General features: G+C 39.0%; 1 protein-coding gene across 3 annotated transcripts in view; it reads right to left on the reverse strand.

Moving 5' to 3' along the window:
- DPY19L1 (dpy-19 like C-mannosyltransferase 1) overlaps positions 1 to 12,306 on the reverse strand; it is a 161,085-nt gene that overhangs the window by 49,693 nt on the left and 99,086 nt on the right. For 2 of the 3 annotated variants that reach the window (XR_014326456.1, XR_014326458.1), the window contains exon 24: positions 12,162 to 12,303. The exons of the other annotated variant lie outside the window; for it this stretch is intronic. The gene's annotated coding sequence lies outside the window, so the exon portion shown is untranslated. The remainder of the gene's footprint in view (positions 1 to 12,161; positions 12,304 to 12,306) is intronic. 3 annotated transcript variants of the gene reach the window in all.

The following is a 12,306-nucleotide window of genomic DNA, read 5'->3' on the forward strand; positions in this document are numbered from 1 at the left end:
GGCCCACGTACCGCAAAAAAAAAAAAGAATGGTTAGTGATCAGTTCCACCCTGATTTGCTCATCTGTGCTCAGCACTATGATTAAGGGAAGGGAAACGGAGGGAGAATTTTTTTGTTTATAATTTATTTTATTTTATTTATTTATTTTTGGCTGCATCAGGTCTTCGTTGTTGCTCATGGGCTTTCTCTAATTGCGGCGAGCAGGGGCTACTATTCGTTGCACTGTGCGGGCTTCTCATTGTGGTGGCGTCTCTTATTTCAGAGCATGGGCTCAGGGGCATGTAGGCTTCAGTAGTTGTGGCACGTGGGCTCAGTAGTTGTGGCGCACAGGCTTAGTTGCTCTGCAGCATGTGGGATCTTCCCGGACCAGGGATCGAACCTATGTGCCCTGCACTGGCAGGTGGATTCTTAACTACTGTGCCACCAAGGAAGTCCCAGAGGGAGAAAGTTTTTAAGGTGTCTGCTATTTAAGCTTGATAGGGAATTCTTTTCAAAGAGATTCCTGATCCTCTGGTTGAGAAAAATAATCTAACAGAAATGTTTGGTTATGAATGAGAAGCCCCCTGGGAATAGATAACCTAGATAAGAAGGTTAGAGAGAAAAGAATTGAAATCAGGATCTCAAAGAGATATTAGCACTGCCATGTTCACTGCGTTCATAATAACCAACTTGTGGAAACAACCTAAATGTCTATCAACAAATGAATGGATTTAGAAAATGTGGTATATACATACCATGGAATATTATTCGGCCTTTTTAAAAAGGAGGAAATCGTGCTATATGTGACAACATGGATGGACCTTGAAGACATTATGCTAAGTGAAATAAACCAGTCACAGGCCCAATACTGCATGATTCTACTTATATCAGGTATCTAAAATAGTCAAACTCATAGAAGCAAAGAATAGAATGGTGGTTGCCATGGGCTTGTGGGAGGGGGAGATGGGGAATTACTAACCAACACGTATAAGTTTCACTTAACCAAGATGAAAAAGTTCTAGAGAACTGCTGTACAACATTGTGCCTACTGTTAACAATACTCTATTGTACTCTTAAAATTTGTTAGGAAGGCAGATCTCATGTTAAGTGTTCTTACCGCAATTTTTTTAAAAAAGGGTTAGGCAGTGAGGAGATAAATTGCTCTGCGCAATGAAGGGGAACTTAGGATTTGACCAGAGGGGGCTCACTAGTGGCTGGAAGTGGGGGGCTGTTGACCAGAGGAGGAAGGAGAGTGAAACAGAGCAAGGACAGCATCCAGCAGCCCGGCAGAGGGCAGGGCCAAGGGAGGAAGCCTAGCCAGTGAAACATTTCCCGAGGTCTTAATGGGACCACAATGGCAGCACCACCACCCAGGCCCTCCTTTCACCCCAGACCTCAGGGGAAGTGTGTGATGTGGTGGCTCTGGTGCCTGGCCAGCCGTGTCCAGGAGCTTAAAGGAAAAGAGCTGCCTGCTGAGTTCAGGGTGAGGAGGAAAGAACAGCGATAGGAAAGAAGATGAAAGAAGGTGTTGGTGTGATTGACAGGCCAGCGAGGTGAAACAGCAGCAGGTGGGAAGAGATCCCTAGATCATTTTTATTCTTATGTTAAATGGAAGACTGAGCACAGAGAGCTGGCAGTAACTTGGTCACAAAAATTAGATCTCATTTAAACCTCACACCCAGGCTATGAAGAATCATTATTCCTACTTTACGGACTTGAAAACAGAAATTCACAAAGGTTAATGTGTTGCCTAAGATCCCTTAGCCTTTTCCAGAGAATGGCAAAGCCAGGCTGCATGCCCTGATCTGACCCTCAGCAGCACATGTGCTCCTAACCAGTGTGCTTGGGATAAAACTTGCACGTCCCTGAACTTAATTCTGGCTCTCCTTGACAGCAGGGAGTGTGACTTATTTATTCTATGATGATTTCCCAGTGCCTGGCATACAGCAGGTACTCAATATATGCACGTTAAACTGCAACAAAAAATGAAACTAAATCCTACAATTTCTGTCATGGAGAATATTCTCCAGATACTCAGAAGTTAATTAGTTTGCCTGAGATCACATAGCTAAAACGTGACCCAGATCTGCCTCAAGTAAACATTTCCTGAGGACCTTCAGCCAACCTCCCAGTGGCCCTTTGGGGGCACCACAAAGCCCCCCAGCCTGCCACACCTGTGCTCCCGGCCAAGCTAAAAGGTCCCAGCGCTGGGGTGAGTTGGCTTTTGCACAGCACCTTCTTGGGTAGGGAGTGTCTCGCCAATTCTTTACCACCCAGGGTAAGATTCCAAAAGTCAGGGGGAAACAGCAAGCAATGGGAGGCTGGGTGAAGGGAGAAATCAATAAAGGAGGCTATCGTGCATTAAAAAAAAAAAAAGCTTTGCACACAGACTATGAACGATAAGGCCTCCTGACTTCAGGAAATTGATTCTTGGCAGAAATCTTTGCTCAGCATGATTCTTCTGTTACCATAGGGATCTTTTGGTGCTAAAAAAAGGTCTTTGTGTCTGGAGTAAACAGGGAACCACAATAATCATCTGCACAAATGCAAAGTGAATGTTTAGTCACCTGGAACCAGAAATAAATTCTGTATGAGTATCAAAAACACGAAGCAAGGGGCACGAAGACACACTTAACTAGAAACCCCAATGTGCCCTTGTGTGTGCCAGTGCACACAGGAGTTCCAGTGTGGTGCCTTCCTGCCTGGGTGTGGGGAGGCTGATGAGGCCACATCATTTCAGCCTCCTTATCCACTGCCATCATGGGTAGGAGGCAAAGGAAGGAATGGGCATTTATTACACTTTGACTACAAAACTTTTACAAGCAATACCTCATGTAATCTACATAACAGCCATGTGAGACTGGCATTATTTCTTATCCCCACTTTACCCAGGGGGAAATTGGGCTTTCCAGAGGTAACTGACTCGGTGCTTGTAGAGCTCAGTGTCAGAGTCTGGATTCCAACCCCATTAACTGTGTTCCCAAGGCCAAGGCCATGTTCTTCCTACCACACCAAGGTGAATGGGGTGCCTCGGGCTAGGCCCTGGGGAGCAACTTTCTAATTTCAGCTTTACTACTGAGTACTAGCCCCAACTGGGGCAAGTCACTTCCCCTCTCACAGCCTCAGCTTCTCCATTTATAAAAAGATGTCAACTTCAACCTTGCCAGCAAACACTTTCTTCTAACAGCCTGTGGTTTTGGAACCCAGCAGAACCTTGTGCCCCCAGCCCCCTCAAGTACAATACAAAGACCGCTCCATGTCTCCTGTCTCTTGTTTGTAGATAAGCTGAAATCCCCCATGCCTCCCTGAGTCAAAAAAAAGCAGGCTTAAGCAGTTAAGGATTAGGACAGTAGAGTCACAGACCCACTGTCTGATTCAGTTGTTTTACAGGTACTGTAACCACCCTCAGCAGGAAACCCCCTTTGCTTTGTCATTTTTTTTAATATGATTTTTTTAAACATCCTTATTGGAGTATAACTGCTTTACAATGTTGTGTTAGTTTCTGCTTTATAACAAAGTGAATCAGCTATAGGTATACATATATCCTCGCATCCCCTCCCTCTTGCGTCTCCCTCCCGCCCTCCTTATCCCACCGCACTAGGTGGTCACAAAGCACCGAGCGGATCTCCCTGTGCTATGGTGGCTGCTTCCCCCTGGCTATCTATTTTACATTTGGTAGTGTGTATATGTCCATGCCGCTTGCTCACTTCATCCCAGCTTCCCCCTCCCCCTCCCCATGTCCTCAAATCCATTCTCTATGTCTTTTTTTTTTTTTTTTTAGATTCCATATATATGTGTTAGCATACGGTATTTTTCTCTTTCTGACTTACTTCACTCTGTATGACAGACTCTAGGTCCATCCACCTCACTACAAATAACTCAATTTGGTTTCTTTATATGGCTGAGCAATATTCCATTGTATATATGTGCCACATGTTCTTTATCCATTCGTCTGTCAATGGACACTTAGGTTGCTTCCATGTCCTGGCTAGTGTAAATAGTGCTGCAATGAACATTGTGGTACATGACTCTTCTTGAATTATGGTTTTCTCAGGGTATATGCCCAGTAGTGGGATTGCTGGGTCATATGGTAGTTCTATTTTTAGTTTTTTAAGGAACCTCCATGCTGTTCTCCATAGTGGCTGTATCAATTTACATTCCCACCAACAGTGCAAGAGGGCTCCCTTTTCTCCACACCCTCTCCAGCATTTATTGTTTCTAGATTTTTTGATAATGGCCATTCTGACCGGTGTGAGGTGATACCTCATTGTAGTTTTGATTTGCATTTCTCTAATGATTAGTGATGTTGAGCATCCTTTCATGTGTTTGTTGGCAATCTGTATATCTTCTTTGGAGAAATGTCTACTTAGATCTTCTGCCCATTTTTGGATCGGGGTGTTTGTATTTTTGATATTGAGCTGAATAAGCTTCTTGTATATTTTGGAGATTAATCCTTTGTCATTAGCTTCGTTTGCAAATATTTTCTCCCATTCTGAGGGTTGTCTGTTTTGTCTTGTTTCCTTTGCTGTGCAAAAGCTTTTAAGTTTCATTAGGTTCCATTTATTTATTTTTATTTCCATTTCTCTAGGAGGTGGGTCAAAAAGGATCTCGCTGTAATTTATGTCAAAGAGTGTTCTTCCTATGTTTACCTCTAAGAGTTTTATAGTATCTGGCCTTACATTTAAGTCTTTAATCCATTTTGAGTTTATTTTTGTGTATGGTGTTTATTTTTGTGTATTGTGTTCTAATTTCATTCTTTTACATGTAGCTGTCCAATTTTCCCAGCACCACTTATTGAAGAGGCTGTCTTTTCTCCATTGTATATTCTTGCCTCCTTTATCAAAGATAAGGTGACCATAGGTGTGTGGGTTTATCTCTGGGCTTTCTATCCTGTTCCATTGATCTATATTTCTGTTTTTGTGCCAGTATCATACTGTCTTGATTACTGTAGCTTTGTAGTATAGTCTGAAGTCAGGGAGCCTGATTCCTCCAGCTCCGTTTTTCTTTCTCAAAACTGCTTTGGCTATTCAGGGTCTTTTGTGTTTCCATACAAATTGTAAAATTTTTTGTTCTAGTTCTGTGAAAAATGCCATTCATAGTTTGATAGGGATTGCAATGAATCTGTAGATAGCTTTGGGTAGTATAGTCATTTTCACAATATTGATTCTTCCAATCCAAGAACAGGGTATATCTCTCCATCTGTCTGTATCAACTTTAATTTCTTTCATCAGTGTCTTATAATTTTCTGCATACAGGTCTTTTGTCTCCTTAGGTAGGTTTATTCCTAGGTATTTTATTCTTCTTGTTGCAATGGTAAATGGAGGTGTTTCCTTCATTTCTCTTTCAGATTTTTCATCATTAGTGTATAGGAATGCAGGAGATTTCTGTGCATTAATTTTGTATCCTGCTACTTTACCAAGTTCATTGATTAGCTCTAGTAGTTTTCTGATGGCATCTTTAGGATTCTCTGTGTATAGTATCATGTCATCTGCAAACAGTGACAGCTTTACTTCTTCTTTTCCGATTTGGATTCCCTTTATTTCTTTTGCTTCTCTGATTGCTGTGGCTAAAACTTCCAAAATTATGTTGAATAACAGTGGTGAGAGTGGGCATTCTTGTCTTGTTCCTGATTTTAGAAGAAATGGTTTCAGTTTTTCAACATTGAGAATGATGTTGGCTGTGGGTTTGTCATATATGGCCTTTATAATGTTGAGGTAAGTTCCCTCTATGCCTACTTCCTGGAGAGTTTTTATCATATATTGGTGTTGAATTCTGTCAAAAGCTTTTTCTGCATCTATTAAGATTATCATATGGTTTTTATCCTTCAATTTGTTACTGTGGTGTATCACATTGTTTGTGTATATTGAAGAATCCTTGCATTACTGGGATAAACTCCACTGGATCATGGTGTATGATCCTTTTAATGTGCTGTTGTATTCTGTTTGCTAGTATTTTAATGAGAATTTTTGCATCTATGTTCATCAGTGATATTGGTCTATAGTTTTCTTTTTTGGTGACATCTTTTTCTGGTTTTGGTGTCAGGGTGATGGTGGCCTCGTAGAATGAGTTTGGGAGTGTTCTCCCTCTGCTATATTTTGGAAGAGTTTGAGCAGTACTGGCGTTAGCTCTCCTCTAAATGTTTGATAGAATTCATCTGTCCTGCGCTTTTGTTTGTTGGAAGATTTCTAATCACAGTTTCAATTTCAATGCTTGTGATTGGTCTGTTTATATGTTCTATTTCTTCCTGGTTCAGTCTCAGAAGGTTGTGCTTTTCTAAGAATTTGTCCATTTGGCATATAGTTGCTTGTAGTAAACGCTCACGATTCTTTGTATTTCTGCAGGGTCAGTTGTTACTTCTCCTTTTCCATTTCTAATCCTGTTGATTTGAGTCTTCTCCCTTTTTTTCTTGATGAGTCTGGCTAGTGGTTTATCAATTTTGTTTATCTTCTCAATGAACCAGCTTTTAGTTTTATTGATCTTTGCTATTGTTTCCTTCATTTCTTTTTCATTTATTTCTGATCTGATCTTTATGATTTCTTTCCTTCTGCTAACTTTGGGGGGTTTTTTGTTCTTTTTTTTCTAATTGCTTTAGGTGTAAGGTTAGGTTGTTTATCTGAGATGTTTCTTGTTTCTTGAGGTAGGATTGTATTGCTATAAACTTCCCTCTTCGAACTGCTTTTGCTGCATCCCATAGGTTTTGGGTCATTGTGTTTTCATTGTTATTTGTTTATAGGAATTTTTTGATTTCCTCTGATTTCTTCAGTGATCTCTTGGTTATTTAGTAGCATATTGTTTAGCCTCCATGTGTTTGTATTTTTTACAGTTTTTTCCTGTAATTGATATCTAATCTCATAGCATTGTGGTCGGAAAAGATACTTGAAACAATTTCAATTTTCTTAAATTTACCAAGCCTTGATTTGTGACCAAAGGTATGATCTATCCTGGAGAGTGTTCCATGAACACTTGAGAAGAAAGTGTATTCTGTTGTTTTTGGATGGAATGTCCTATAAATATCAATTACGTCCACCTTGTTTAATGTGTCATTTAAAGCTAGTGTTTCCTTATTTATCTTCATTTTGGATGATCTGTCTATTGGTGAACGTGGGGTGTTAAAGTCCCCTACTATGATTGTGTTACTGTCTGCCTTGTCACTTTAGCAAAGCTATATTGTAACTAAACTTCATTTCAGGCACTCCCGTGCTCTGCTCATCTCCAGCCCTAGCACACTTTTCAAATCTTCTGATCACACGATACGTTGCCTAGCCTGTTGGTTCTTTCTGTAGATCAAAGAAGTAGAAATGAAGAATAAGTAATTAACAGATGACCAGATCTCTTCCCTAGCTTCACCTTCAGTAATCTTGAGAACAAACTGTGTGAACAAACTGTTTGAACAAGATAACGTCTAGAGGAAGATCACAAGACGAGGAGCCTGCACACAATGGGTGGGGGGTGGGGTGGCGACTCCACTGACCCCGTATCTCAATGATTAACTGAGATTCCTTCCCCTTTTCCCTTTAAAACTTTCATGGCCGAGCAGAATCTTCATAGTTGGTTTTGGGGGACACAGGTCTGCCTTCTTCCCAGATCGCTGGCTTTCTGATTAAAAGCAACTTTCCTTTCCACCACCAACTGCATCTGGGGTATTGATTTTTGAGCAGTGAGCAGGTGGACCTGAGTTCAGTAACAGATTTTATCATCCTAAATGGTTGCTGCTGGCCTTTTAAATGAGACACCTGTTTCCCTTCTCCCTCTGTTCCCTTCATATTGAACTGAAGGCCAATGGTATGCCAGGCACCAAGGGAAATATTATTTACAAATTGTGATTGCCAGAGAAATTGAGGATTTTTCTCTCAACAACCTGCCACACCTATGATGGGCTCTTCTTTTCATGTATATTAGTATCTGAGAGTGTCTATTTGTTTTTTCAATATTGAATATTTGTTGAAGAATAATTATAAAATATGCATAAAGTATAAATAATTATAGTAAAATCACATCCATGTACCCACTACCGCATTTCAAAGAAGAACACATACACTTCAACTTTGAAGACCCCTTTGTGCCTTCCATCCTCTGAGAGACAGTCACTAATATAATTTTACTTATAATTTACTTGTTTTTCTTCATATTTTACCATGTTTTAATCCCTTAAAAATGTGTTGTTTAACTTTACATGTTATTGAACTTTCTCTAAATGAACTCACATCACATGCATTCTTCTGCAAGTTAGTGGGTTTTTTTTGGCTTAATATTTCCCCAGGAGTCATCCATGTTGTTGCCTACAGCTGTTTTAGTTTTACATATTCAATAGGACACTGCTGGATGACTATACTTCAATGTCTTTATCCATTCTATTTACTCCAGACACATGTGCAAGTGATTTCCTGATTTTCTGCTGTTATGAACACTTGGCAGTAAATATCTTAGGCATGTATCCTGATGCACGTGTAGGAATTTTTCTGGGGTATAAATCTAAGGCATGGAGAAGTTGGGTCTTAGTATGTATAATCTCAGATTTATCAAGAAATGCCATTTATTTCCAAAATAATTACCCTCTACTGGGAAGGAAAAAGACTTTGTGTTGTCCCACCCTTTTCCTAGTACATTAAAATTTTAACCAATGTTGCAAGTTATAAATGTTGTCATTGTGGTTGCATTTTGCATTTCCCTGATTATGAATAGGTTGGATTTTTTTAAAGATTATGAGCCATTTGCATTTCTTTTTCAGGAAATGCCATGTTTTTGGCCAATTTTTCTTTTCATTATTTTTACTCTTTGTAGGAGTTCTTTATTCTGTATACTAATCTTTTGTCAGGTAGACAAGTTGCATATATCTTCTACACATCATGGCTTGCTTCACTCTCTTCATGTCTTTCAGTGAATAGAAGTTATTAACCATAACATAGTGAATTGATCGCTCCTTTCCTTTAAAGTCAGTGTTTTGGACTTCCCTGTTAGCGCAGTGGTTAAGAATCCGCCTGCCAATGCAGGGGACATGGGTTCAAGCCCTGGTCCGGGAAGATCCCACATGCCGTGGAGCAACTAAGCTCGTGTGCCACAACTACTGAAGCCCACGCACCCTAGAGCCCGCACGTTGCCAACTACTGAAGCCCACACGCCTAGAGCCCATGCTCTGCAGCAAGAGAAGCCACCGCAATGAGAAGACTATGCACTGCAACCAAGAGTAGTCCCCGCTTGCCGCAACTAGAGAAAGCCTGCACACGGCAACGAAGACCCAATGCAACCAAAAATAAATAAAATTAAAAACAAGAAGTTATTGTTTTGGGATTTTAGGAAGTCCTTCTTTGAGGAAATTCTCCTTGAGGACATAAAGATATTATCCTACATTGTATTCTAGATCTTATAGTAGTCTCTCTCATACTTAGGTCTTCATCTATCTGGAATTTTTTTTTATGTATGATGTGAGGTAGGGAAACAGTTTATTGTTTTCCATATAGATAACCAATTGTCAGCTTCATTTATTAAATATATGCACGTTTATTTTGAGCTATCGATTATTCTATTAGTCAATTTCCATATCCCTGTGCCGATACTTTTACTGCTGTTGTGATAAACCTTTCTAGATGGTAGGCAAAAATGTCCTTTCGTGTCCTTCTTCAGATTTGTCTTGATTATTCATCCATAAAATTTTTACATTCAGCTTGTCAAGCTCTATAAAAAGCCTATTGGTATGTTGATTAAAATATAGGTCAATTTGAGGTAAACTAGTATTTTTACAACTTATGTTCAATTCATTCTTGGTTCTTGTTTACATCTTTGTTCATGAATGTAATAGACCTGTAATTTTCCTATACTGCATTAATCCCACTCTGCTCTTGTTGCTTAATGTTACAGTTGCCAAAAAACTGGAGTTCTCTTATCTCCTATTCTCTGGGTGTTTGTACAAAATTGATATAATCGGTATCTTGAATGTTTAGTAGAAGAGGTCTGCAAAACTCTCTGGATTTGTTGTTTTCTTTGAGGGAAGATCTTAAAATATTATTAATTCAATTTCTTTGCTAGGGATAAGATTACTCCTAATTTCTATTTCTTTTTGGACTAGTTGTATTTTTCTAGGAATTTAACCATTTATCTAAGTGTTCAAATTTATTGACAAAGTTTTTCATAACATCTCCTCCACCTACTCTCTGCAGCTTCTGTAATTTGCCATTCCTAATTTTTATGCCTTATTTTCTCTCAATTATGAATTATTTCAAATAACCAACTTTGGCTTTGATATCGTTGTTTTCTATTTCATCAAGTTCTGCTCCTTATTTCCTTCAGTTTGGGGAGGGAGTATTCCGCTGTTCTTTGTCTATATTCCTGACATTGACATTTGAATTCATTTTTAGTTTAATATGTGCATTTTAGACTAAATAGGAAAAAAGCAAATTTCTAGATTTGCTTTAATTATATCCCTCAAGTAGTTTGTAGTATACCATTGTTCTATTTTTTTCCTCAAATTTTCATCGTAAGATTCTTCTTTGATTCATGGAGTATTTAAAACTGTTTTTTAAATTTTGTATTGATTTTTCACATCAAGGGGTTTTAATCATTAATTTTTTTTCAAGAATCACTATTTGGCCCCCCGTAGGATCAATTTTTTTCATTCAACAAATATTGAGCACACATATATGCCAGGTACTATTCTAGGTTACATCAGTGAAAAGAATAGATAAAAAATTTATGCCTCCCTGGAGTTCATGCTGTCAGTTCTTGAAAACGTCCCACATGTTAGAATAGAACGTGTATTTTTCATTTGTTCAGTGTAGTTGTTCTATATATGACCATTACATCAACATTACTTTATTACTCAAATCATGTATATCCTTACTGACCTTTTTGCCTGCTTATTACATCAATTTCTAAGACAGGTATGTTAAAATTTCCTGCTGTGTTTGTGAATTTGTCTACTTCTCGTTTTTAACCACCCTTGGAGGCATATCCTTTTTAAAAGAAGACTGATTCTCAAATAAACATGTCTTACCTTAAAAAGTTTGTAAAGAATGGATCCAGGATTCTAATTTAGTTGTCTCAATTATGGTAATATTAAGTGTATGACTGCTGTCATCTGTTTTGTCTAACATCCTCATCTAGTGATAACGTGAGTCTCTCCCCATCCTTTGGGAATCCCCTCCTCCAGACTTGAACTAAATTCCTAATCAGAGTTCCCTGCTTCCTGACCAGCAGTGAATGTGCCCAGGACCGGCCATCATAGTATCCTGGGCCACACAACCCAAACTAGGCCAAAGAAAATCCTTCCTTTGGAGACAGACATATCCATCTTTGCCATATTGCTTCCCAGCAGTTATTTGGTTACCAGCCATTTCTGAATGTATCAAGGTAGCTAGCTAGGATATGTTGTGAGGTTCATTTTTGTTTAGCTGCTTATCAAGGACATTTTTTTCCTATATATGATATTAATCTAATCTGGAGATACTGCGTTTCCTTATTATTTCATCTCCACAGTTGGAATACATAATCTTTCATTTCTTTTAGTTTAAAAAAATAAATTTTAGTGCCATCTACAATGGAATTGACTGCATTGTTGAATAAAGTATGGTTTATTTAAAAAATCATTAAGTGTTACCACTTGCTAGGCACGGTGCTAGGAGGCACTGTGGATTCGGAATGGAATAAGACATAGGTCCCGTCTGACAGGACACAATGCAGTAGAAAAAGTCATGTTAAATGTGCAGAATTTAGGGGTTACAGAGTGTGGACAGTAGGGGCAGTTCACTCAGCCAAAGGATAGGCAGTCAGGGAAGGCTTCACAGAGGAGGTGACATTTGAGTTGAGTTGTATCTTGAAATTAAAACTGATCAAGAAAGCATATTCCACGAAAAAGAAAAAAAAATCAGCAAAGAACAGAAACCTGATTCTCCACAACTAATATTAAATTGTCAAATTGATTTTTAAATTAGTCTCTTTTTATTCCTTTTTGGTTTTTGTTTGTTGGCTGCTATATCCCCATTTCTCACTGTCACTCAAATCAGGGTTCACACATATACATACTTATGCTGCCACTCTCCCGCTGCCCACAGCCACCATGGCACTCATCTCTAACCAAACACAGAATTCTTTCCTTAGAGAGTCTACTCAACACTACATTCCATTATTCATAAAGTAGAAAGAGTCAATCATTATTAATAAAGGAGACTGTGTGAGAGAAACTTGCTTACCGTTTCTAATTCGATTGGGCAGAGACATGCAAAGGGTGGACATACAGATGTAAGGCAGAGAGGCCTGGTTCTAAAACGTCACTTGGGCATTTTTTTGAAGTTCCAAATCTTAGGACACACCCCAGACTGATTAAATCTCAATCTG

This window comes from Leucopleurus acutus (genome assembly GCF_964270905.1).
Source record: "Leucopleurus acutus genome assembly, chromosome: 9".
Taxonomy (NCBI): domain Eukaryota; kingdom Metazoa; phylum Chordata; class Mammalia; order Artiodactyla; family Delphinidae; genus Leucopleurus; species Leucopleurus acutus.